At 38.0% G+C, this 27,461-nt stretch overlaps 1 protein-coding gene across 1 annotated transcript in view; it reads left to right on the top strand.

Annotated features, from left to right (window-relative positions):
- Positions 1–18,439: 18,439 nt before the first annotated feature.
- The window catches only part of fam222aa (family with sequence similarity 222 member Aa), a 60,248-nt gene continuing 51,226 nt past the window's right edge, over positions 18,440–27,461 (top strand). The window contains exon 1 of the mRNA XM_079816204.1: positions 18,440–19,434. The gene's annotated coding sequence lies outside the window, so the exon portion shown is untranslated. The remainder of the gene's footprint in view (positions 19,435–27,461) is intronic.

Genomic DNA, 27,461 nt, shown 5'->3' with positions numbered 1-27,461 from the left:
CTGGAGCTTATTTATCTAAAAGCTTCTTTCAGCTCGCACTTTTTATGGCATAGCAGGAGCTGACTAGCAATAAAAACCACTTTGTGAATCAATTATGTCGCTGGAATGGTATATGGACTATTTAATTGTACAGCTCTCCATCCTGTAACTTTACTAATTGCACAGCACTTCCTTCAGCTGGGCTCCCCCTTGAGTACTGATTGCATGTTACTTCTTTCTCTCTTTCTGTTATGTTTCTAGTCGTCTTCCTCTAATCTTGTTCTTCTCCATAAGCCCCATTCCCAGGGGCAATATGGGCCAGGTAGTTAATAATGCACATATTTCAGACCAAGTGTTTCATGCTGAAAGTGAAGAGACTTTGACATTTCTTATTTTATTCAGCTGCAAACCTATTCTAAGAAAAGCATTCTAATAAAGCATAATTTTTGAGGTCACAAGATCCCAGGTTCCCTTGAAGCATGTGCAGCCTTTCTCTCTCTCTCTCTCTCTCTCTCTCTCTCTCTCTCTCTCTCTCTCTCTCTCTCTCTCTCTCTCTCTCTCTCTGCTGAAAGATGTTTCATGAATGGACTTAATAAAAGTGCCCGTCTGACCCTAATCAGACACACAATTGGTGATTATAAAGCATGCAATGACCATAAGAATTTCTCATTTTAGTCTCAAAGGCAAACTATGAATAAGTTGAACTTTAAACTGCATGTGATGACACAGGACTCTAATTATTGGAAACGGATAATTTCGGTAACACTTTAGATTACGGAACACATATTTTTTCCTTAAAGGGTTAGTTCACCCAAAAAGGAAAATTCTGTCATTAATTACTTACCCTCATGTCGTTCGACACCCGTAACATAAATTAAGATATTTTTGTTGAAATCTGATGACTCAGAAAGGCCTCCATTGGCAGCAACGAAATTTACACTCACAAGAACCATAAAAGGTACTAAAGAAATTGTTACAAAGTCCATCTCACTACAGTGGTTCTACAATAACTTTATGAAGCGACGAGAATAGTTTTTGTGCACAAAAAAAATTCTAAATAACGACTTTATTCAATAAGTTTCTGTCGTCCGTCTAGGCCTGAACTCGCGAACTAACGGAGCATAGAATATGACGTAGAGTCAGCGGAACCAAGCAGATAGAGCAACCATTGACTACCATAGTAGGGAAAAAAATACTATGGTAGTCAATGGTTGCTCTATCTGCTTTGTTACCAGCATTCTTCAAAATATCTTCTTTTGTGTTCAGCAGAACAAAGAAACTCACACAGGTTTGGAACAACTTGAGGGTGAGTAAATGATGACAGAATTTTCATTTTTGGGTGAACTATCCCTTTAAGTAAAAGTACAGAAGTACTTGTTTTTAAAAGTACTTAAGTATCAAAAGTAAATTTCCTTTTTTATGTCAATGCATTATTTTATTATTGTTGCATTGTTGTATGAATGCACGCTATAGCCATCATGGTGGTTTAAGCCAGTCAGTGATGCTCCATTCGACATGGTAGCATACGACCACCTTGAACTAATTTAAATACTTGTTTAAAAGTTACAAAGCTTTTTACAAAGCTACTGTCACTTTAAGGCAGAATGCACAAATCCTATACACTGATACACATCCGATATTCCCGCAACTGTTTACGTTCACTTAAGACATAATCAACTTTGTTTGCGTGAATACTTTCCAAAATGAAAATTGACATTTTGTGTGTATTGGTCTGTTTAAGTGCGAAAAAAACGCAAAAGAAAGCTCTATTCAGTACTCGTGCTCTGGCATCTGAGAGGCACAAAAACCAGTCTGAACTGAGCTCTTTCATCATGCTTTTTCAGATGGCCATGGGTGCACACACGGTGCCGAGGAATCTTCTTCCATTTTGCTATAAACTGATCAGTGTTCAAAAAATGTTGGGATACTTCATATGACCCCACAAAAGTGATTACTTATAGGCTGTCTGCAAAAAAAAAAACTGAAAAAAACTTTTAAAGAAGAAAAAAAATAATCCACTGACTTGCAAAGCTGCTACAGAAACGACTTTCGACTTCGAGGACCTTGATAGAAATGTAGTGGAGTAAAAAGTACGATATTTGCCTATCAAATGTAGTAAAGTTAAAGTAAAAGTTTCCCTAAAAAATAATGCTTCAGTAAAGTACAGATACTCAAAAAGTGTACTTAAGTACAGTACTCAAGTAAATGTACTTCGTTACTGTCCACCTCTGAGAGGAAGACGCGCCGTATCTAAGCTGTTGAATTCTGCATTGATCAATCTGTACATCAAACATCATTCGTAAATATGTCAGCAGATTTCGACGAAGAGGAGGACTTGCCTTTTTTTGCCCAACCGTACTTATTCAAACTTGAATATACAGAAAGTGAACTACAAGAGATGGAAGCGGCTGCAACACAGCCACAAGCTACTGGCATATTCTCGCGCATGTGTTGTTGTGCTTCGTGAGTTCACGTCAAAGGCCTAGGCGGAAGACAGCAACTTGTTGAATAAAGTCATTATTTAGATTTTTTGCGCACAAAAACTATTCTTGTCGCTTCATAAAATTATTGTAGAACCACTGTAGTGAGATGGACTTCGTAACAGCGTCTTTTGTACCTTTTATGGGTCTTTTGAATGTAAATTTCGTTGGTGCCAATGGAGGTTTTTCTGAGGCATCTGATTTCAACAAAAATATCTTAATTTGTGTTCCGAGGATGAACAAAGGTCTTACGGGTGTCGAACGACATGAGGGTAAGTAATTAATGACAGAATTTTCATTTTTGGGTGAACTAACCTTTTAATGCTTAAGTAAGGCAGTTGTTTTAGTGGTTATGTTTAGGTATGGGGTAGAGTTAGGGGTGTCCAAACTTTTTAAAAAGGGGGCCAGATTCGATGTTGTGGACACATCCGGGAGCCGGCCCCTTTTCTATATATATATATATATCAGTGGCGGCTGGTCAATAGAGGGCGCTGGGGCGCCGCCCCCATCAAAATTCCAGAAATATACATGTATACAAAAATGATATAAAAATTAAACAAAAATAAAATAGTTTACTTATACGATGTGCCGGCTGTTAGTAAGAGCCTCAGCATTTAATAAAAACTGGCTTTGATCGGTTAACTATTTTATATGTTCTTCAATGTTTCATGCGGTTTCATGCGCGAGGGACGCCGAACAAATGGACGTCTATCTGAGTACAAAAATCTACGGGCAGCATGTGACCTGAAGCTGGTCTCTAATTGGTTTCTTAAAGATCCTCCTCTGGACGCAGGTTGGATGCGTGTTATTTTATCCAATCTGATTGGTTCTCGTCACCTGTCATTCAAATTTCTGTTCTTGGCCACTAAAGCGAAAGTGCGCGGGCGACACAGTCACTCCGACTCCGCCAAAACCTTATTAGGATGATCACTTTTGTAGAGATGGCAGCAGTTAAACCAAATTCTTTCCCAAGCGTTCGCTGGAAGAAAAAAAAGGATAAAGGATCCCGGACCAACGCGATTTACAAATCCAGCAGCAGGCCAGTGACAGGATGCAGCTGCACTCGGAGCTTCACGCGCTTGTTATGAGAAACGTAGGTGGCTGGCTGGATGTGTTGTTAGCAATGCCCTTTATTGCTTTCCCTGTCTTTTATTTCAAAGTGTTGGTACTGAAGTTTTGTGGACAACAACGGGGGTAAGAGACCTCAAATATCTAACTGAACAATGCAAACGTCATGACACTACTGAGATGACTGACTTTAATCAGAGAGTCATTGATAAATTTGCTGGCCAGAAAGAAAGGAGAGCAAAATTTATGTTCAAGTAGTCAACATGCTAGTCTGTTGTTGCTGTTTTCTTTTGTTTTTCCTTGTGAAGACACTGTTTTCTCTTTAATGCTTGAATTTAGTCAACATGCATCTTGATGAAATTTAAATATTATTACTTAGTCAGAGCTCTATTCTTATTTAAATTAACAAGTACTCTATTTAGATCACCACAGGTAAAACCACACTGAAAAAAAGTTTTTCTCACGTAGTATTTTTGTCTTTTTTCCAGTCCAAATGTCAAAAAAAAATGAATCAAGATGCTTTTACTAAGGAAAATGACATGCAATATTTTTTCTTGATTTCTGGGGGGGAAAATATGTCTATTTGGGACAGAAACAAGATTTTTCTTACCCCATTGGCAGATAATTTTGCTTTTTTTAAGCAAAAACTCACTTCAATTTCATTTTATTTTCCAGAAAACAAGAAAAAATATCTTATGTCATTTAACTAGTAAATGCATCTTGATTTAAGATTTTTTTTAGATATTTAGACTAGAAACAAGACAAAAATACTAAATAAGAGCATTTTTTTGCAGTGCACACATACATGGCAAAAAGTAAAACATTATTTCTATATCTAGAGTGGCTTTATGGTATTTAGTCTATAAACATATAAATACAAATGCACAAAACTGCTTTATGAAAAAGTTTATGACAAAAATAGTCTGTAATATGGAATTTATTACTCATTTAATACATGTCTACATTAAAAATTAAATAAAATTAGACATTAACCTATACATTTCTGACAAATTACCACGGTTACAGTTAGCGTTACCAATAAATCCATGATAAATGTTGGTGAATTGTTGTTTGAAAAGTATTCTAACTGGATTGACTCTGATTTGCACGTTAGTGTTGTTGATTAAGTCAGCGCAGTTTCAACAGGTTTTAAACTAAATTAAATCACCGAGAGTTTTTTACAGCTTGTACCGGAGACCTCAGCGCCAAACTCAAACGCTTCTCACAGGCTGTTTAGTGGTCGCGTGATCGAGACACTCAGCAAGTAAACAGTAAAAGAAATGGACACAGCGACCCCATAGACTTCAATGCAGAAAAGTGAAGTCAATTAGAAGCACTCACTTCCTGATGGCTGAGCGTACTGCGCAGCCTCAGACTGAGCTTGACGACGTAGATGTGACGTGAGCAACTTGTCTGACAGTTGTAAGTCTTCTAGTAGTTGTGCTAAGTGAAATCTGAATCACAGAATCATGCAGAGACGGAGAGCGTGAGCAGGGGCAACTTTTGGAAGTATTCTGATTAATTATTTTGTCATTTTGCATAGTATTTATTTATTTTAAAATTTAACGCCAGTACACAGTACAGTGCATCCTGTCTATACGGGTATATACGGTCATTTCTCTACTACGCGACAGAGAGTCGCGTGGTTATGACGCAATCGTTAGCCTATTTTTACAAAAACGGCTTCTACAGGGTGATAGTGTAAGATACAAGGTAATGGAGCCTTTTATACATTGTCGTGTTTCTTTAGAAATAAACAATGGACAAATGGAGTCTTTAAACGCCTCGGATGTAAAGTTATTCACTATCAAAGTGACACCAAAATTAATGGGAGTCAATGGGATGCTAACAGCTGGTGATGGCTTGGTTAGCAATGGCTGCCCCTATGGAAGGTACGCTTTCCAGGTGAAGGATTACCCCCTTGGTCAGAGCTCGCGAGTTGCGCAGAGCACAAGTAGCGCTGTTTCGTTCCGCTTTTGGTGTGTTAATGTTTCCCTGGCCTAAAATCTAGTACTGCCACCTTGTGTTGACATTGTGAAACTGCACGATTTGTAAAATATGCGTGGCGGGCCACATATAATACATTTTAATAGACACGCTGCGGGCCGTTTTAAAAATGTATCTCATTTGGCATTTGGCCCGCGGGCCGGACTTTGGACACCCCTGAGTTAAGGGATGTAGAATATGGTCATGCAGAATAAGGCATTAATATGTGCTTTATAAGTACTAATAAACAGCCAATCTGCTAGTATGCTAGTAAGTTTCTTCTTGAATGTGATCAGATGCCCATTTCAAATGAAGCAGAAATTGATACCAAAGGCAAAGCAAGGCAGAACGTTCGTCATTTGGACTTTGCACCTTTACTGTTGTATCCGTCTCAGCCTGCACCTATCATCTTTAAAAGACTGAGAGATGGAAAGAGATGATGACTCTCTGAGAGAGAGCGGGAGAGGGCACTTAAAATCCCAGATGGCAAAGAGGACCTGTCAGAATTAATGGTGCTGTATCACATGAGAAAGGAGGTGTGAAATTGGTCAGAGCAGAATGTTCTCCAAAATCACACATGATCAGTCTTCCTTTATCTGACCTCAGCGAGGGACAATAATGATGAACTGCACTCCTAAAAACACCTGATCATGGATCATAATGGAAAGTGCAATTCAATGCTCAATATTGCTTAAAATAGCCATATTGTATGTGTACCCATAAACAGTTTCTTCACAAATTAATGGTACACTTAAGCCATGACAATGTTGGCATTTCATTGCACTAGATCAAGTGGCTTCTGCAAACCAACAAGTTCAGAAAGTTGCCCTAACAAAGTAACCACTGGCTTAGTTTTAATATTTTTTATGAACGTGATCTTAATTAATATATCTTAAAGGTCCCATGGCATGGCATTTTTCTATTATTTTATAATTTTTCCTGAGGTGTACTTATATTGTTAGTATGATTTTTACATCATAAAATGTCATAATTTAGAAATAAAAGGCATTTTTTCTATACTGATGTTTGACCTCTGGCTGAATGCCCTGTTTCAAGGGGCGTGTCTGCTGAGAGACTTCAGTAAAAACGCCCACTGTTGTGATTGGCTGACATCTTTGCATTTTAAATGAGTATCAGATCTTGTAGCGGAGAGGGCGTGGTTTAACGAGGTCTACCAGGCACGAGCAGAGCCTGCTGCCAGAGAGACGGATGGACCTGAGTTCACTTCTCTCAGCACGTCTAAGTTCAGTGAACTGTTTTAGTTACTAGCATATACTTCAGGTTGTTTATTTCTAGTCGGAGGGACTGTCACTCATGTCAGAAAGTTAGTAACTTTAGTAAATTCAGGATCAGCGCTGACTCGAGACGCAAACCGTTTGGGAGAACGATTCAGTCCAATTTGGTGAACTGGTTTGACCGGTTCACTAAAAAGAATGATTCGTTCGCGAACCGGACATCAATGGACCAGAGACGGAGCGATTGCTAACAAAGTTATATAGTAACTACTGAGTGAGAGAGCTGTCAGCACGAGTTTATTGTGTTTGTATCTGAGAGTTCTGAATAAACGTCCCAGTCACGCAGAGTCCGTCTTCCTCCTTATTCTACCAACTGTGTAACACATGTAATGTACCATTACAGCTATCGAGATGAACGAGTTACGAGTAAGTGTTGATTATAGCATTATTTTTAGATAGTTTTACCGATTTTTCTATGGGGCTGTTAAATGCTTGAATATGATTGGTTGACGAACGTTCTAAGGTGGGCATTTATTTGTAGGAAAAGGCACAGCTAAAGTAATTCCGGTCTTGAACACATTACATGTCCATGTCACTTCACCAACTGATTTCAGTTATTTCAAAGGTCCTTAAAGTCTACAGCAAAAGAACCAAATCTCACAACGACACTGATACTCCAGATAAAAATAGTAAACAATAGGATAAAAACGACATGTAAAAAAATGTTTTTGCCACAAAATTACGTTTTATTAAGTACAGAAAGCACATACTCTCTTATTTCCTCCCTCTCTCCCACTCAAACACACACACACACACACACACACACACACACACACATACAGTACGGACACACACTCACACATAAATGTGTTGTCGGCTCTGCTATGACGATTTTATCAGTAAAATAGTTTGGCAACTTAAAGCTACGTGACATTTCTCACTAGCAAGGTAATAACGGCACTGTTCTTGAAGCAGATAAACTTACAGTTTCTGCTATTAGAGAGACTGTTGCCAAACACCGTTGAGAAACTCAAGTAATTCACACATGCTTAATCTCTCTCTCTCTCGCTCTAATTACGGCATTAATAACTGCATAAGACTACTATCAATGGCGGCTCATGCCTCTGTTACTAGCTGTAAATTTAAGTTTTGGAATTAGCAAAGGAGGCGTGGGATGAGATGCGTAAGAAAATAGTCCTACACACTAGAGCGTTTTAAGGACAAAAACCAGGGCTGCGTCCCAATTCGCCTACTTATACTACGTCCTAAAAGTATGTACTCTTTTTGTGAAGAAAAAGTACATACTTTTGAGTGTGTAGCAGAAGAGTATGCAAGCTTTGGGACATACTACTTCGTCACTCTTCCGTGAGTCCCGTCACCGTTTAAACTGTCAATCATCGTCACAGTTCAAATCCCCCACTTTCAATTTAATTTCCTACCGTATCGGAGAGAAATGTAGTCGCTCGTTGATCTGCCTTTCGTGGGTCTTTAGACTCCTCTCATGTGTTTGCAAAGTTAATGGCCAAACGTATCATTACAAAAGTTCTCAATGCTGCTGAAGGAGAAATATAATGTGGATAATATTGAATAAATATCTTTTCGTCCGGTTAAATACTGATAATTGCTCACTCAAACCACTTTATCTAATCCTCTCCACTTAACCGTCAGACTCGCGTAACCTTCATGTTTGTAGTTTTTTAAACACTTTTTATCCGCGTTTGTAGTTCTAATCGAATCCTCGTCCATCTCGCAATGGGTTGTGGGCAATATCAGCCGTTAGAGTGCGCATCGATCTGCACTTCGGATTCTGACCGGAAATAGTAAACCATCCGGGAATCTTTGGAATACTTTTTTCAACATACTACGATTTGGGACATACTAATTCTTTTTTCGAATACTATTTAGTACGGATAGTATGCGAATTGGGACGCAGCACAGACTATGTTTCACATTGTGGCCGCATTACCCCCTTGGCTGTGCTTTGTTTTCTAGTAATTCAACGGCTCATCGTCAATTATTCATTACTTGTGTAAGTGTGTTTGTGCTATTTTTCTCATTTTAAATGTTGTTATCTAAAGCCATAACGTTAAAGGTATAGTCCAAACAAAATGAAAATTCTGTCATCATTTACTCATCCTCATGACATTGCAAACCTGTATGACTTTCTTATTTATCTGGTACACAAAAGAAGATATTTTAAAGAATTTTGGTAACCAAACATTGACTTGTTCCAATTGACTTTCATTGTATGTTTGTCTATATAATGGAAGTCAATGGGAACAGTTTGCTTACCAAATATGTTATTTTATGTTTCACAGAAGAAAAAAAGTCATACAGGTTTGAAACAACATTTTTGGGTGGACTATCCTTTCAAGTGGCTTAAGTGTCCAAAAGCTTTTTAGAGCCAGTGACTGAATGTACAGCATCTTCCATAAATCGCATGAACAAATAATACATTTAGACCTTTAACATCTTCCTCATTAATGTTAACCATTTAACCCTAACTACCTTACAATTGCTGTCAGACACAGAGATCTCATGTTGTCAGGCACACTAATGCTCCGTCCTCCATTAAAAGAGCCAAGCATGATGCTGACACACGGCATGGTGAAAAAAGCCTAAAAGGTCTGTTTCTGGCAGCTCTGTCCAAATCAGCTGTTGATTACAGAGAAAACTGGCAATTCACTGGTGGCTTCTGTCACAACGGAGACACTTGGTGTCTGCAAGAGTCTTTTCTGTGGGAGGACACAACGCTTGGTGTCGTGATCTTTTGTGCAGTTTTCTGGCCATGCGGTGCCTGTGACTTAGAGTTGTTTTGCATTTTAAAAGGAGATTGAGCTTTAGAAACATTTAACCTGCTTTATTTTCAGCCCAGGTGGCATAATTTCCCTTCACATTCACAGATAAAGGTAATCCAGGCTGTATTCGCCTTTTCTCACTGGATGGCCTTATCTCATCAGTATCCCTTTGTTATCTTACCTGGATCACACCTGTCCCTTTGTTCTGCATTGGAAAGCCGGGGGAGTAAATGACTTGCAACAGATTCTTCAGGTAAGCAGACCCGCCGGAGCCAGTGTGGGCTTTCACATCCAAAGGTTCAACACACGCAAAGCCAAAATCCACCACAGTACAGCGCTTCGGTTAGACTATCTGGGAACACAATGTCATTGTCCCAATAAAACGCCCTATCTCCATTTTCCATCTCAAATGCAAACTTTACCTATTGTAAAATTTCACTCATACATAACTAGAGCACCACATAACACAGTCTCCCGTTTTCATGAAAGGGTGTTATTAAGATAAAATAATACGTTAAAAAGATTATAAAGTGACACTAGCACTATTTAAATAGGGAGAGATTAGGACACAATGGTGCCTTACACTGTGTCCTATCCAGGTGCAAAGTTTGACATGTAATTTGTATGTCCACACTGAAAGTGAAAATGCTACACGGCACATAATAGCCCATTAGAACATTTTTGATATTTAATCAAATTTAGACACTGTGATAAACTTTTTGAGGACATGTAATATATCATGCTATTTTCTTTTGAAGGCAGAACACTGTAAACCCGAATAAGTTCCCAGAACTCAAAAAAATTGAGGCAATCGATTGCCTCAAATTTTTTAAGTTGGATAATTTAAAAGTCACAGTTTTCCAGAACTTAAAAGGTTGGATTACCTGTTACTTGTACCTTTTGATAACAGTTAAATTAAAGTGCTAAGTTAGCTCAACTCAAATATTTGCAGTTAATATGACTAACAGTTTTCTGTTAAGGCAACTCAATTATTTTCAGTTATTATAACAAAGTTTTGAATTTTCACAGAACTTTAAAAAATAAGTACACAACCACACCATTTTATGTTAACAAAACTCAATTTGTATTGCTTTGTGTTGTCATTGCTTTAAGTACACGTTAGTCAAATATGTTGAGTTTACTTAAAAACATGTGACTCAAACTTAAAATTTTGAAGAAAATAGAAAATTAGAAAATAGATTGTATGTTAAGTATTTTGACCTCCTGTGAGATTTACTCACACATACATCAAGAATCAGCCTATGAATCTCAACCATGGTGACACGCTTCATGCCGCAATGCATTATGGGAGCCATGGATGAGTTTTGCATGATGCACCCAGAATGCATTGCGGCATGAATCATGTCACAATTGTTGAGATTCATAGGCTGATTCTTGATGTCTGTGTGAGTAAGTCTTGCAGGAGTTAGAAGTGCTTATTGTGTGATGTGTTAAACCGGAGAACAAAACTTATGTACACGTTTTAAAAATCGTTTAGTTTATAGGCTACATTAAACTGATGACAATAAAAATACAATAAATAAATACATTTTGTCTTCCACTAACGCATTTCAGTTTGCCCCAATTCTTTTTCAACAGTCCCAGGCGGGCCATATGATAAAGAGGCTGATTTTGACAGGAAGACACAGGGACAAAGATAGGCTATGGTTGTAATTTATTTGTTATGATGGATTTTACTTATTTGGTAAAGCACTTTGAGATTTTATTGTATTTTAGCATGTGCTATATAAATTAAGTTTATTTTTAAATCATCTCTATTTGAAACAACAGAATTTCATCATTCTTAGCATGTAATTACTTAATTCTATTAAGTTGTACTTAATTTATGTTTTTAAGTTATGCTTACTTATTCACAAAAAAGTTCCATTTAATCCAAAAATATTAGTTGAAATTACTCAAAAGGAAGACCATGTTACACCAACTTGAAATAATTAAGTTAGTAGAACTTTTTCTAAAACTTTGAGTATACACTACTTAATCTATTTAATTAATATGAACATTCGGGTTTACAGTGAATGTTTGTGCAACACGACACAATCACAACCAAGTGGAACATTTGTAATATGCAGCTATTTTCAATTTTGAGCCAATCCCAATTTGCTGTGGGTGGAGCAAAATCAGTATTGGGTCCTTTTCACATGATGTTACGCAACTTACATTTTGACTTTGATTCTTACCACATTCAGCATAGTGGAATACTAGCGCCACTCAAATTGAGTAGGCCTACATCCAATATTTGTATATGCTACAAATATGGTCAGACATTCTTGTCTACATTCAAGGCGAGGCATTTGAAACAACAACAACAACAAAAACACTATTAATACATAAAGAGTAAATCTATTTAGGTTTACACAATTCATTTTTAATGTTATAAAAACATATTTGTGAGTATTAGCAGAACTGAAGGTTTGATTAAATAAAAGGCACACCATCGCTGTGTTTTAAAAACTCATCTTTGATCACCAAAATGACTTTTAAACTTTTCCTGTGGAAAAAGAATTATTCATGCCTTGAAATAGTTTGAATGTAACTATACACCCTTCATTTAGTATATCACAGATCATGAATATCAATCCTCGACAATGCGAGTAAAACACTTGCATAATTATATACGAGTAAATCATCACTCTGGGCGATTAAATAATATCTATCATTAGCCATTGGCTAATAAATTCTCAGATTTTACTCGCCAGTGTGTGTGTTAGAGGATAAGAATAAATTTAGCATAAATATATTTTTACTCGCTGAACACTGAATGAGTGCTTGAGAGTTTCGCTCTCGTCAAGCGATCTATACGATTTCAAATCAGCTCATCTGAGTGTACCGTGAACTCTAGTGTGAAGAACTCCATCGCTTTGCTGAGCGCGTTTCTCACAAGCGCACACGCGCGTGCGTGCGAGAGTCTTACATAGGCTACCACGCAAAATCGACGCGCTACATGTTAACAATATTCTTTGTTGTATTTTCTTTGTAGTTCATTTGGAATTATTCAGCTTTTAAGAACAAGCAGAAGATATGCTTTTTTTCCGGTAGTGGGCGGAACTAATGCGCAAACGGGAATCTCATTGGCTGGCGCTCATCTTTTCCTGTCCCTGTTTTGATTTCAGCAAATCAGTTTGAGCGAATGCTGTCAACTTGATTAATATTCATGAACCCAGCAGCTCATCAATCCTTAGTGCGTTGTACATTGTTAGTAGAATTAGTAGTATTATTATTATCTTTTAATGATATAATATAATTACTATTATCTATTTTTTTACAGAAACACCAACAATTTCTTAAGCACCACCACCACTCCAAAGTTCAGTTAAATGACAAATATGCATTCATACATGGTTACCAATAGTTTTAGTTCTAATTACCAAAGTTTATATATATATAATATAATATAATATAATATAATATAATATAATATAATAAAGTATATCAGTATGGTGACTAAACAAAAAAATTTACTAGCCAATGGCGATTCTATTGCCAAGGTGTGTAGAGGGTTGAATATGCATTAGCTCCGCCTCCACTCACTCACACCAGCTCAGAGATCCACTCGGTCGGGTCAACTTTACTGTAGTAAACGCTGCACAGTGGTATCACTCTTTACAACATCGGACACAACGGTAACTGATATGATAACCTTTTACTTGACTATTTTATTAAACAGCTATTAATATGTTGCTTATGTTACACAAACCATGTTCCCATTTGCCATCTCAGTCTGCCTTCTACAAATCCATATCCTTAGAAACGATTTGAACAACTTCGAACGCCAGTGGAGAAAGGCATATAGTTCATCATGACATCATAATATACATCATATATATAATTCACATGCTATATTGCTAAAAATACCTGATTTTTCATATCAACAGAAAAATATACCAGGATAACCTGGCTTCTCTTGAAAGTCCTTGCAATGTTTCAAACTTTGGCTTAACTAATATTGGGTTTCCTGTCAGACAACTTGTATTAATGGATGTGAAATTTGACAAGTAACATGAGAATACTATCTATCTATCTATCTATCTATCTATCTATCTATCTATCTATCTATCTATCTATCTATCTATCTATCTATCTATCTATCTATCTATCTATCTATCTATCTATCTATCTATCTATCTATCTATCTATCTATCTATCTATCTATCTATCTATCTATCTATCTATCTATCTATCTATCTATCTATCTATCTATCTATCTATCTATCTATCTATCTATCTATCTATCTATCTATCTATCTATCTATCTGTCTCTCTGTCTGTCTGTCTGTCCGTCCCTCTGTCCGTCCGTCCGTCCCTCTGTCCGTCGGTCTTTCTTTCTGTCTTTAAGGCCTGTGAAACATCAGGGCCTTTTAAACTTTTTGTTGTTGATGTTGATGCATCTCCAGTATGAAATTAATTTTATTTCATACATTTAGGTTAAAATTGCAATTCTCCATCATGTTTGGTATCGTAATTCAAATTCAGGAATTGAATTTACAGTTTTTTTTATTCGCTTTGGTACTATTTTCACAAGTAAGGTGTACATTTTCAAAACTCTTGGTACAAAAATCCAAACTGCTCACACTTGTAACACAGCTAGTCATTCTTTCAAAACCTGATCTCATGCTTTCATTCAGTTGCACATTTTTTCAGTCCACATTATCATTGTTTCAAACACAAGATTATTATAATATGTGATGAGAACATTTGGTTTAATCACCAAAACACAACAATATTATCTTCTTTCAGTTTAGTACTTTAAACAATCAGTTTATCCAACAGCAAACAATGCAAGATACATGTTTCAAATCTCCCTCGTTGCTGAATTATCTACAGTAACAGGCTACATATGCCTCATTAGAAAATACACTTACATTACCTAACTTATGTCATTGAACCCATGATGTTTGTAATAGTATTCAGTGTGTTGTCTGGTGTGATAAAGTTATGACACTGTCATGAGGTTCTGTGCTATATCAGAGTTTGCTGCCAATACATGTTCTCACTGTATATGACTGAATCTACTGTATAGTTGAGCTTTATAAGGGTTACAGTTACAGTAATGTGACAGTCTCTACCATGGTAATCGGTTTACAGTATCACATGGCATATACATACTGTAATGTAAAATGCTAAATTTGATGCCATCTGTCTCCCTTCTTCTGATTTCTGATCAGTCTGATGTTACACCGTCATTGACTATTTCCACTCCCTTATACTCTATTCTGCTCTATTCACAAATTGCAAATATTTCTGTCCCACCTATCCCCCCTCCCATACACACACATACTCCATAGACTCTCCATAGACATTATGATTTTTATACTGTACAAACTCTATATTCTCTCCCCTTACACTAAACCTACCTGTCACAGAAACATTTCTGCATTTTTTTAAATTTTTAAAAACTCATTCTGTATGATTTATAAGCTTGACCAAAAAATGTCCCTGCAAGGGATATTACTGTAGGATATTGCCATCTTTATGGGGACATTTTGTCCCCATAATGTAGAATTTACCACACACACCTTATAATCTAAGATAAATCACGAATAATGTAAAAATAATTAATGTTATATGGTTATTCATTTCGGAAATTGCAAACAAATTAGAAACTGTCTATATACTCAATATCTATAGAAATCTATTGGTGTACCAAATGATTGATTGATTAACCATTAAGGTCAGTTGGATTATATAATAGACAAATGTATTAAACTGAACAAGAAAAGATGCGAATCAAAAGTTTGATAGTAAGAGCTTTATGAAAGGCAGTTACTGTGAATGAAACATTTATAAAGATGAAACACTTATATTGTGTGGTGAAAAGGATACTTTGTGGTTTTGTGTATTGTATTCACACAATTGAAAATATGCTGAAATGTTTGAAAAAAGTGCCCTTTTGATGATCTGTTGTGATATTAGCACTATGAATTTTGAAAATGTACACCTTGCTTTTGAAAATAGTACCAAAGCGAATAAAAAAAACTGTAAATAGTATTATCAATTCAATTCTAAATGGTGCACAACCCTGGAAGAAGGCATGTCTGTAAAGATGAGAGTACCACTGACATGGACTGAAATTAATAGTTTGGATTCTTTTTAAATGGGTAGATTCTATTGACAACAACCTGTTTACTCCATCAATATCATTTCTAGACGTTACATTTTCCACCTTTTAAATCTTCTCACAAACATCACAATTAAGTGCACTTGTGCTTCTGACTTCCATGGAAAACATACATCTCTCTTTGACCTTTACTGCTGAGCCTGAGGCCACACAGCAGCATCAGCCACCTGCAGTGTGTGTGTGTGTGTGTGTGATACCTATGACCCTAAACCCGACTCCCTATTTCTCAATCTCATCAGATCACATCAGCAGCTCTTTTTTTCAGCTTGATATCTATTTGCCCTTGCCCTCGTCCATGCTCTCCATCATCACATTGCCTTCTCGCTCTCAATCTCTCTCTCTCTTTCTCTCTCCCTCATTCTCTTTCTGTGTCCTCTGACCACCTGACACCTTTTCGGATCCTGTTGGCAGACAGCACACGTTTCACCTGGCAGTGGAATTCAGTGATCCAGCCCTATCGATGGCAGATAAATCAATGTTATCTCTTTTTCCCATGCCTCTGTTTCCATCGATTTCTTTCTGTTTCCTCGCAGTTTGTGAAGACTCGAACCTTGCTCAGTTAAACTGCCTTACTTCACCAAAGGAACAAACCGAAACATAAGGCTGAGGACAAGATGAGGAGAGAAAAGATCAAGGAAGAGGCTAAAGGAGGGTTGTCTCCGTTCAGATTCAATTCCTCAATGCAGCAGAAATGTCAAGTGACAGTTTTGTTAGAATGAGCAGTTTATCCAAAGCACAGATGGGACATTTTGCCATTGTGCAAGCTGGCGAGTCATATAAATGCTATTTACTGACACAATCTTCCTATAGTAAAATCTCATCCATCAGAGAGCAGAAAAATGTAAGTCTATTTCACCCACATGCACTGATTTTGCCCATAATGACAAATAACATGAGACCAGTGCCAGTTGTCACACTTCACTACTCTCCATAGCTTTGCAATGTAAAAAAAGACTGAACACATGTTGACCTTAAGCGGGGCATGTTTTCTCAGTGGAATCTGTCATTACGGCTTTTTAAAACCAAAACAGCAAAACAATTAAAACACAAAACGTTACAGTACAAAAATATCAAACCATTGTTTTGATAAACAATAATTGTAATCAATACATTGTATTAAATACATTGTATGAAACGTCACAACTTGCCCCATTTGTGAACTTACCTTTGTGACAAGCACAAATGTAGCTACTTTAATTCTTGAAATGATTAGTCTAAAACAATGAGCTTTGAGTGTTGAGACAAAACAGCAATTTTTTTGCGGAGTCTATAGATAATTTTTTTTCCGTGAGTGAATTTTCATTGGAAAAACTCTTCTTTTTCCATATTAATATACCGATTAAAAACTAAAATAGTTTCTCACTGACCCAACAGGGACGTCTGCTGGGCTGATTTCAGATGTGAAAGGCATGGAAAGGCATTAGTCAGAGCTGCAGTCTGCTGTCAGAATTCTTTCTTAGGCCGTCAGCTTCTCCCTATAAGAACATCCGATCTGGCCTTCTCAATATAATTCTGATGTTTTCAATGTCAGACAGTCAGATTCACTGAAGCTTAAAGGGATAGTTCACCCAAAAATGAAAATTCTGTCATCACCCTTATGTTCCAAACCTGTATGAGTTTCTTTCTTCTGTTGAACACACACACAAAAAAAGATATTTTGAAGAATGTAACCAGATGGTAAGCTGTCACTGGAGTGGTACCTTTTCAAAAGGTACACTTTTGTTCCTTTACGGTACCAATATACACTCTTTGGGTACAAAGATATATACCTTTTGAAAAGGTACTGGCCCAGTGACAGTTTTGTAATTTTTTTTCTGAGAGTATAGCCCTTGACTTCCATAGTATTTTTTCTACTATTTAAGAAGTCAATGGCTTCCGTCAACTGTCTGTCATTTCCACTCTCTCCTATACCTGGTAACCATGCAATCTCTATGAGAACAATCCATCGGTAATCAATTGAGCCACAGCCATGACATGCGTGTGGGAGAGCTTTTTATCTGTTGATTCCATAAGCAGATGACTCGACTAACATTCTGCACGTGTTTGCTCAAGTTTGATTAGAGTGGACGCAATTTGCAATAAAGATTGAACGCGAGCAGTCTGGCTGCATGAGCGCGCATAAAGCTAATGAATTATGTATGCGCGAGACAAAACAAATGTGTCAAATGTCATATTACACTGGATAATTTCCCACTGGCTGAAAAGCAGCATTTTAAAACGAGAAAAGGCTGTCTGCAAGTAACAGAGGTACAGCAAGTAAAACCGCATAAAAGTCATATTCTAGTACTTTGATTTTTTTTTTTTTAATAGTCTAATTAGTAAGGATATGCTTCGCAATATTAACGAGTAGGCAGGATCTATGCCACACAGCCTATTTGCCGACCACATATAGGTTACTACAGAATACAGCCTTTATGGGGTCAAAGTAGGCTGGTATAAGATACAAGAATTTTGACCCTGCTGTGTATTTCAATAAATAGTTAAACTTTTTTGTTATTGGTTGCTGCGTGTGCCTGTAACCGTTATTAAGGCCGTCCCTAGTGTCACAAGATCACTGTCCAGTCCCTGTGCGTTTATAATTTCACAAATAACAAACGTGCTTTCTAGCATGACGTTTGGACGCTGACAGCGTCACCGTGGTAACAGCCCTCAATTACCCATGATTGGCCGACCCGTGGGAATATTTAAATTCCCCCTTAGCGCTGATTGGCTGGTGGGCGGTCGGTGGATCCGTGAGAGTCTGCACCGTTCCGGGTTATTGTCAGTCTTGGCAGCCCGGCGCAGGGGGTGAGGCGCAGTGCCTATGAGCGAGTCACAGAGACGCGGAATATAGACAAATTATTGCTTTAAGTTGGTTAATTCTTGCTTGATATTAATACGAACAAGAGCTGCAACCTTTGGACTCCTTCAGAGGAATAATTAAACGGACATCGGAGTTGAAATCGTGACGGAAGGTTTCCGAGCAAGGGGATGAAGAAAACCGCTGGAAGTGAACGGTGATTTCTCTTCCCCAGGATTAAACGGCGTATATTAAATTTCCGCACCTGCTCTTCTGTTCAAGGAATATCGCCTTAAACACAACGAGGGCTTTCTAGTATATTCCGTGGATGAAATATTCCTCTTGATTGTATACGCCAAAGTCTGTTCGCTGTTTGGATTTAAGGACGTTTGCGAATCGCAGTTTATTTAATTGGCAAAGCACTTATTTATTTATCGGATTCGTGTCAGCAGAAAAGCTGTCGGTTTTACTGGAGTTTGCAGTTCCTTGCTAAGCCTTACTCGGAGATTATTCTAGAAAGTAAACGGGTAAAGAAAAATCCTGACCGACGGAATCATTTGCGAGTTCAAAACGCAGTTAACGGAGCGCAGTTGACAAACGGCATTTTTTTTGGGAACACTCCTCACTTGATCCGCTGTCGCCTATTTAACAAAAACACACCGGATTCAGTAATAAATTAACCGAAAGGCAAGCAAAAACTGCCCAACGATCCTGCGGAAGAAGCTGTTTTTGGATGACTTTTTCTTTTTTACGCGCGTGAAAAACGCTAATAAAAGGAACTCATAACAAGTCACTGAATATACCAGGGATTATACTATTTTTTTTCCCCACTTCATCTAAGAACAGAATGAGATATTATTGATTTACCCCCCTTCATTTCCCCTCTTCTGCTCTTTCGGCCGCTTCACGTTCCCACAGTCCTGTCATCACAACCCTGCATGGAAATCTAGTCAGCACCACAGAGCGATTTATGGTAAATATACTCTCCCCTATTCATCATTTCAGCCTTAATTGACCTTTCAAAGACAATATTCATGTAAAGACCTTTTGTTTGTCACATAATTAGGCTTTTACTGGTTTTAAGTATGCAGCTGTCACAATTTTAACGGTCGTCGAGACGTAGGCTACACTTCAATCAAGTCGGAGTAGGCTACAGTAGATTAATGTAGTGCCCTTACAAAAATGTATCTTTTAAAAATTATTGTTAAATAATTACATTTTTTTTAAACAGCTGTGATTCATACCAAGTTACCACAGTTTTATCATGATAACAATAACTTTAGTGACTCTATGGTTACAATAGCCTAATCATTTTTTGTTGGGAAAAAAAAACACGACAATGTACAATACATATTAACCTCCATTTGAGCGTTAAATTATGAAAGACGTGCAGTTAATGGTGCAACTGAAATCTCAATAATGCAAAATGTGTGATGGCAACTTTGACTGCAAGTAACACTGGATGGTGATTTTCAGCAGCTTCTTTTGAATAACGCTCTTGTCGTCATATAATCGTGTGAAGTGATATCTGGTGGCGTCTTTTTGGGTCCCTGACAGAACATATAACCTTTGTTTCAAGGTTTTACCTGTAATAAATAAAGGAAGTGCCGTAAAATGGAGGTGTCGGGCACTGAATGGCCCCAGGACGTGCTTTGATGTGCACTATGGGTGTTTTAAAGAGTACGCTGACAGGATGAATGCGCTCAAAGCATAAAATCTGGTTACAACACGATGGTAGGCGAGAGGATCTGAATAAAAGGTGTGAAAAGTCTTTTCCACCACCTCCTCCTCGTCTTAGTTTCAGCACAGAGTGTGTCAATGATTTCCTTTATGACTTAATCTCTAACTACTGAATTTAAATAGCTGTGCGGTAGCTTTAGTGGTTAAAGTTCTGGGCTGGGAAGTGAAGGGTTAGGTTCAAGTTATCACAGTTGTGCCCTTGGTGCAAGGCACTTAACCTCAGGTGGCCTCAGGAACTCTGAAAATAAGATGTTTTGGGAAACAAACTTGACTAAATAGTTTCAGGAGGGGCACATGGCAAGATGTGAAAGGTTTGATTGATTAAATGCTTTGTATGTTTAGGGCCCATTTGGATTGCGGGTTTGGTCGTCAACAGGCTTTTCGTGTAAAGCTATTATCCTAGCACTCGGGTGTCAGCTGTTCCTTCTCCATGCATCGTTTGCAGTTTCCAAGAACTGGCGTTTTGTGTATCCTATCTCTATGAAATCTAATCAGTGAACGCTCGGATACTGGCTAAACTACAGCCTGGGTTTTATTTGGCCGTGAAGGCAGATCGGTTAGTCTAAACAGATGTTGTGTTTTTATTACCTGGGACTTTAACCCTCTATTTGCAGTCTTTCTGAGATTAACAACAGTAGTTAGCAAAAAGTTTTTTTCCCCCAGAACCGGCTCCACAGGCGGGCCCCTGGGTGGGTTTGGCCCTCCTAATCATGAGCTTGGCCCACCCTGAATGTCCTAAACTAAAAAAAAAAAAAAAAGAGTTCTTTATCAGTATCAGTGTTTCCATTTAAGGACCTTAAGCATTCAGCAAATCTTTCCTTTGCACGAAAGTTTCCTTTTAGTTAAAATAAGGTTCTTGATTGATGATTAAAATCTTTGCACTGGGAAAGATGGTTCCTTGGAGAACGCAAACTGTTAAATGAAAAGAAAAAACACATTTTTGCAACCTTTATTTTTTTAAGAGCTGGAGCCGTGCTGCTTTTTATGCTTGAGATATGTTTACTGTATATTCCTTGGACAATCAATATAGGGATCCAAAGCAGCCTGAAATGAGGCATTTTTTTTCTTTCTTAAAATCAGTTCAAGTAGTTTAACATTGCAAAATAAGTTGCTGATTAAAAAACATTATATCTAGACTGCATATTGATTGTCTGTCAGAAAAGCGAGTTTTTTTTCTCTCCCCCAATACATCACAATTTGAGTCTCACGAGGCCCCCCGTCATTTCTCCGCTGCTCTGACTAATGCGATTGGCCCCGTGCTCCATGGTGGACGTTCCACTCTGCAAGTCATCACTCTGGAGGCTTAGGGCTCTGGCTCTTAGCTCGGCTCCAGCATGTGGTCTTCCTCGGGGCCTGGCAGCCTCATTACCCCAGCAGAGTCCCTCACTCTGAGGGCTGCGACTCCCTCCACCCGTGGAGACAGCACCTGTCAAGGAGTATGCTCACCACTCTATTGAATAAAACATTCAGTGATGTACGAGTGGAAAGGTTCACCTCCGGGGGCCAGAGTTGCCTCATTTCCTACTCCTGCTGCACATCCGTGACCCGCTGAGCAAATTGGCCCGGTATTAGCTCTGTGGCTCGATCTCACCTAAACAAATAGAGCTTCCAGCATAATGCTAATCTCAACTGAGCCGAGCATGAGTGGGGGAGATAGCTGGTGGCGAGATGGTATGGTCTAATATTTAGGTCACTGAATTGTCTTAGCATTGTTTCTCATTTTTCATAGCTTATTTAATTTTGCCGTTTTGTCAGTTTCTCGTTTTTGTTGACTTTTTCCACATCTGATTCGATCACATTTGCACACATTATTAGTTTAGTGTCAAACTTGGGTTTTTCCTTGTGTGCTGTAGGTACTTTTCCACACAGTCATTACGAGGAGTTTGACAATAGAAAACTGATGTCAAGATGTTTTGGAAGGACTTCATGCCCTGAAAGCCATCCAAAAAAAACTGTTTATTGTACCACCGTCAGCAGAAAGGTTTCTCTTGATGGGGAAACGCTGTTTGGGCGCAATTCAAACTCTGCTTACTGTATTGAACGGGAAAGATCTTAATGAGATTAAATCAAGAGCGAATTTCATTGAACCCGTACCCGTTTCACCGTTTCTGCCTCTGCCGCAGATGTTGATGGATAGTTTAATTTCAGTAGGATATTATTAAAGAAGTGTGCGCTGTTCATTTGAATATAGAGATAAGTGTGTAGATTGATTGATTGATGGCCATGGGGTGAAATCACTCAACCGCTTTCTTATTAAAACCAGCGAGAGCGAGGGCTTCGCTCATGAATATCGTTATATTAGCAAAACTTTAATTTCCTGCCTTATATATTAATCTGTTTTTAGGTATTGTCTCAGCTAGTGCAGTCCTAGCAGTTCCCTGGTCATATAATGAAACCTTTCTTTCTAGAAATAACAGTGAGTAGTGCATACAGATGCTTTGAATAGACTTTTACAGTAACAGAGCTGTTATGAACTCGTGGCCTAATACAAGCACTCTTGCGTTTAACCCCCGTTCCTTTTTCCCGGGGGGTTGGTGGAGCAGTTAGTTAGATGGATGGGGCAGGACATGGTCCTTGAACTTATCTCTCTGGAGTGTCCAAACAGTGGGTCAGTAGGTGCAAACATCGAACTATCTCTCAAGGCTTGGGGCACGGCCTCGTTCTAATATGCTAGTTTTGAAGGGACGAAGTTCATGTATGAAGGAAACATGCACATGTCTGTTTGATTGGTTTTGTTTATTGGATTTGTGTGTTGTTTAATTCCCTTTTTGTTGTTTTCTGGTAATGTGCAAGAGATCATTGCCATCCAAACCATATGTTTGTCTTCTTTTGAGGTTCAGTTGAATTTTAACACAAGTTAGGGGAGGGTGCGGGGTGAGGTGGGACCTGATGTCGACCTTGTCCCATTTTCAGCTGTCGCCCATGGTATTGTTCAAAATGGAAGCCCTGATGTCCAGAGTATAGCGCACAAAAAAGTGTCTAAGCTTACTGGTCCTTTTTACCTTCAGCAACAGAATGGGTCTCCTTCTTGTGGCTTTTTTGTTTTTTTTTTTAAATCACTGGTACTTTGAAAAATAAATAGACCAATTTACCATGGCTGCTGAGAAATATAGAATAGAAAAGAGTGTCAAAAGAAAATGTCTTTGTCAGTTGTGAAAGTGCGGTGAATGGATTGTGAATGCTCCTGTCTCGCTGCTCTCCTACAGAGCTCCTCCTGCGAGTATTGAGTGTTAAGGAGGTACCATTGTTCCGGAAGAGCTATTATATCTGTGCCCCTGGTAATCCACAATTCCTATCCTCTCTCCCCCACTCCATTCCCCAAGCCGTTCGTACAATGCTAATGTTCCCAACATCTGTTAACGCGCAACACCTGCGGTGGAGGCTGTTTGATTCTCTCCTTTATGGCATTCCTTTCTCCCCTGTCGCTACATAAAAGGCTCAGCCCGCGTTGCTTTCGTAGGTGATATTGATTAAAAGTGTCGGGAAGAAAATCCAAGCATGGAAATGGTGTCAAGATGCGCCACTCTAAATGGAATTTCGGGATAACTTGTGTTGTTGTTGTTTACTTGACCTTTGCTTTGCTGCAGTTTCAATTTCACCAGCTTTATCCTCATCCAGATGAGACGCTGGGCTGCAGCTTGTTGATTTAGCCGATCCGAGGTCCTTCCTCTTGTGGCACCTCTGCAGCTTCAAGGAGAGGATGATTTCACAAATCTTATTGAAGCTTTTTGCCTTCTGCGTCGTTCTCAAAGCATTGGAATCAGCGAATTATTTTGGATAGTATGGCTAGAATCTCCTCTTTGTATATTCTGTTGAGGATAGAGCAACACTGAAACGCTTAAAAGTCTCATCAAACTCTCAGAGCTGTTTTTCCCCTTCAGGCTTAGAGAGAGACCTGTGGCATGTCTGTCATTTAATGGCTCTGAGTGCAGAGGAAGAACGGCAGATTCAATGGTGTTTGTACAACTTCACATCCTCTCTGCTTCATAGCTAATCGCACTAGCGAACAGGAATCATATTCAAAGAGCGCCCCTTTGAAGGGCAAATTGTTCTTCCTAAAAACAAACGGCTATGTAATCGGCCTCCTGGGCAGATTGATTTCCTGCTGGTGACAGTGAGGGATGCTGGGAAAGTGGCCCTGCTCACTGCTCCTGAAGGACTGAAAAGTTTGTCTGGGCATCAGTCATTGAGAATTACGGGAGTGTGTTTTTTTTTAAAAAGAACTTTTCTGGAGAATTCATAGTGCATCCTGTTCCTCCTTGTAAAGGGAGCAGTTCAATTTCCATGAGTTACGGCTTGGTGTTTTCAGTTAGTGACTTTGTACTCCCTTCACTATTGTTTCTCTGCCAGCATAATTCAGCGAAATGCTTTCAGTGTAGCTCTGTTATATGCTGTTGCAGATATCTTTGTTCTTTACCCCATTTTTGCGAAAGATTTGGGCAATATCCTGACTCCCATACCCTCCCATGGTTCATTTCATCATTGTGACATGCTGTAATGAAACTATCGTTGCAATTCAAGATTGTGGTGTTTAGACTATATTTTTCACCATTAAATAAAGGGATAGTTCACCCCCCCCCCCAGTATTTTGACACCCTCATGTTTCTCCAAGCACATGTTTTTAAGGAACGTTCGTATTGCACTTTTACGCACAATAAAGGCATGAATCTATGTGCTGTTCTCTCCAGCCATAAGGCCTATAAAGTTTTAAATTAGCTTTGTCTTGACTTTGTCTGTTAATTTCGTCAGCTATTTTTTTTATTTAGTCTCAGTCCTCAGTCTCTTAGTCCTGTGTGAAATGTGCTTTTTAGTTTTTATCATATTTAGTCAACCTTGTTCTGTTTTTGTTAAGTCAAGTTTTAGTTGACTAAATGTCAACATTTAAGTCTAGGAAAACGTAGTCACATTTCCGTCATGCTGCATTGATAATCCCGAATATATTGCTCAAAATTATAATCACGATTGTTGTCATTTGAGAAATGTATTTTTATATTTCATCAGAATTGTTGCACTTTAACATATAAGCACAAATCACGAGAATGTCGATCCATACGCATGGTTTATTTTACCTCATCTAGTTTAATTATTTATTATAGGCTATTTTTCATATAGGCCTAATGGAAAAATAAGAAACATCTCAAAAAATTTTAAACAGTGAAATTCCACATTACTTTAATGTTTTTCTATTAAAGGGGTGGTTCCGTGGTTTTTTTTCTAGGCTTGGTTGTGTTTATGGGGCGCAGTATAACATGTCTTAATACTTTTTTTTTTTTTTTTTAAATGCCGTATTTTTCTTATATTTTACCTTTATTCCACACCGCTGTCTCCACTGTCCTTTGAACGGCTCGTTTGCTTCCTGCTTCTGTGAAGCCTATCCCTCCGAAAAACGCAATGGTCTTAGATTGGTTAGATGGCCAAATGTAGTTTGTAGTTCTGCAGCAGCTCTCTCTCTTTCGTAATGACTGCGACGTGGCCTCGACCACTTTGTTGAGTGTTCGCGGGGGCAGTGTTTATGTTAATAGCAAGGGTTTATGATGTCACCAAACCGGGAAGAAGCTTGTTGTAGTCCAAACCGGCCGTTTTGGTAGGCAATAAACTGCATAACTTTAAAAGACAATATCTCCGTTTGCATTGAACTTTCAGCACTGTAACTTTGCAAATACTGTTTATGCTCAAGCAGCAACATTACACACTAACTAAAGTTAAAAAAGTGAAATCGCATGCAACCACCCCTTTAAAACAACACCAAAAAAAAGACTTTGTATTGTCACAGAGTTTGCTTAAGTGCAGTTATTCAGCAAACACAATCGCAATAGTTGAGAGATCCATGCTTGGATTTATTACAGTTCATCATTGAGAAGGTTTGATGGCAGATTTAGGCGCACAAACAGCACAAGCTGCTCATGAGTCATGACAGAACCCAGACCGACTGAATGACACTTTAATCTATAAAAATTATTATATTTTTTTTATTTGATTCAAAATATTCAAATTTCATTACATTAAAATCCGATCTGCAATTTTGCATCCGGTTTGCTACCTCAATAAAAAAAAAAAAAAAAAAAAAGTTGTAGTTGGACTTGGTAACCATATGCTTTAATTTTTGTTCCTTTATATTCTTCAAAATATTTTATTTTGTATTCCGGGTAATAGGGGTGCATGTTATTGGAGAAAAATGCGATATGCGATCATTTTAATAATGCAATATTCAAAATGCGATACGATAAGTGTATACATTTTTTTAATTATATTTAAAAACTGAAAATAATATGACCAACATAAATGTTTCACATTCTTTTTGTGAGAAGCATCCCTATGACTTTTTTTTTTTTACTGTTGCATTACATAACAAGTGTCATTTTTAATTTCAGTGTAAACCTAACTACATTTGATTGTTCAATTACTGTTAAGTAAACCTAATATAAAAATAAAACACTGCTTAGTCTTCACTGTATTAAATGTATACAAGCTTCAAGTGATTCAGTCAAGAGCAGTGAGTGATTTTTCTTTGTCATTTGTTGTTTGATTAACATTAAGCACACAGGCTGTTTATTAGGCTGCTGTCACTTTAAGAGATGCACGGATCCAATATATAGTTACATGTTCGCTTTCTTTCTCAACTGTTTACTCCATACCTGACTGTGTTTATCTGAATACTCACCAAGATGGGCTTTTTGACATAATGTTGTGTGTTTGGCAATATAAACTGCAGAAGAGAACTGAAATCGGGATTACGCGAAAGGCAGCTTCCTGTGCGAGACTACTTTGCTTATTGCACCTAATAATATTAAGCATGTCACATGTATGTAAAAGTCATGTGTCCGGTCCATTCTCTGCTGTCTGCGTCGACCTAAAACTTAGACTATTCTGAATCTTTTGAAGTATTAAAAACATTGTTATCGTAAGTAATATACAGTTGCAGTATTTCGATAATTTCAATATATATGCAGCCCTACCGGGTAAGAAAGAATGTCATACAGTTTGGAATAACATGAGGGTGAAAAAATGACAATAGGATTTGTATTTTTGCTTTAAACATTCCTTTAAGGCCTGTTTGTGTTTCCTGTGCTGATTTGTAATATTTACAGCCTACTCTCACACAAGTGTCACATCTCTCACAATCTCTCACAACACAAGTGTTGTCATCTCACAACACATCTCTCACAACTTGAAATCCATAGCTTATCTTGGATCATTACAGGGCTCCTGTTGAACCCTAAACTATGTCAACCCTGTTATTATTAAGAACAGTGTTTTTGT

Source organism: Gobio gobio (assembly GCF_949357685.1).
Source record: "Gobio gobio genome assembly, chromosome: 4".
Taxonomy (NCBI): domain Eukaryota; kingdom Metazoa; phylum Chordata; class Actinopteri; order Cypriniformes; family Gobionidae; genus Gobio; species Gobio gobio.
This window is presented reverse-complemented; position numbering and strand designations above follow the sequence as displayed.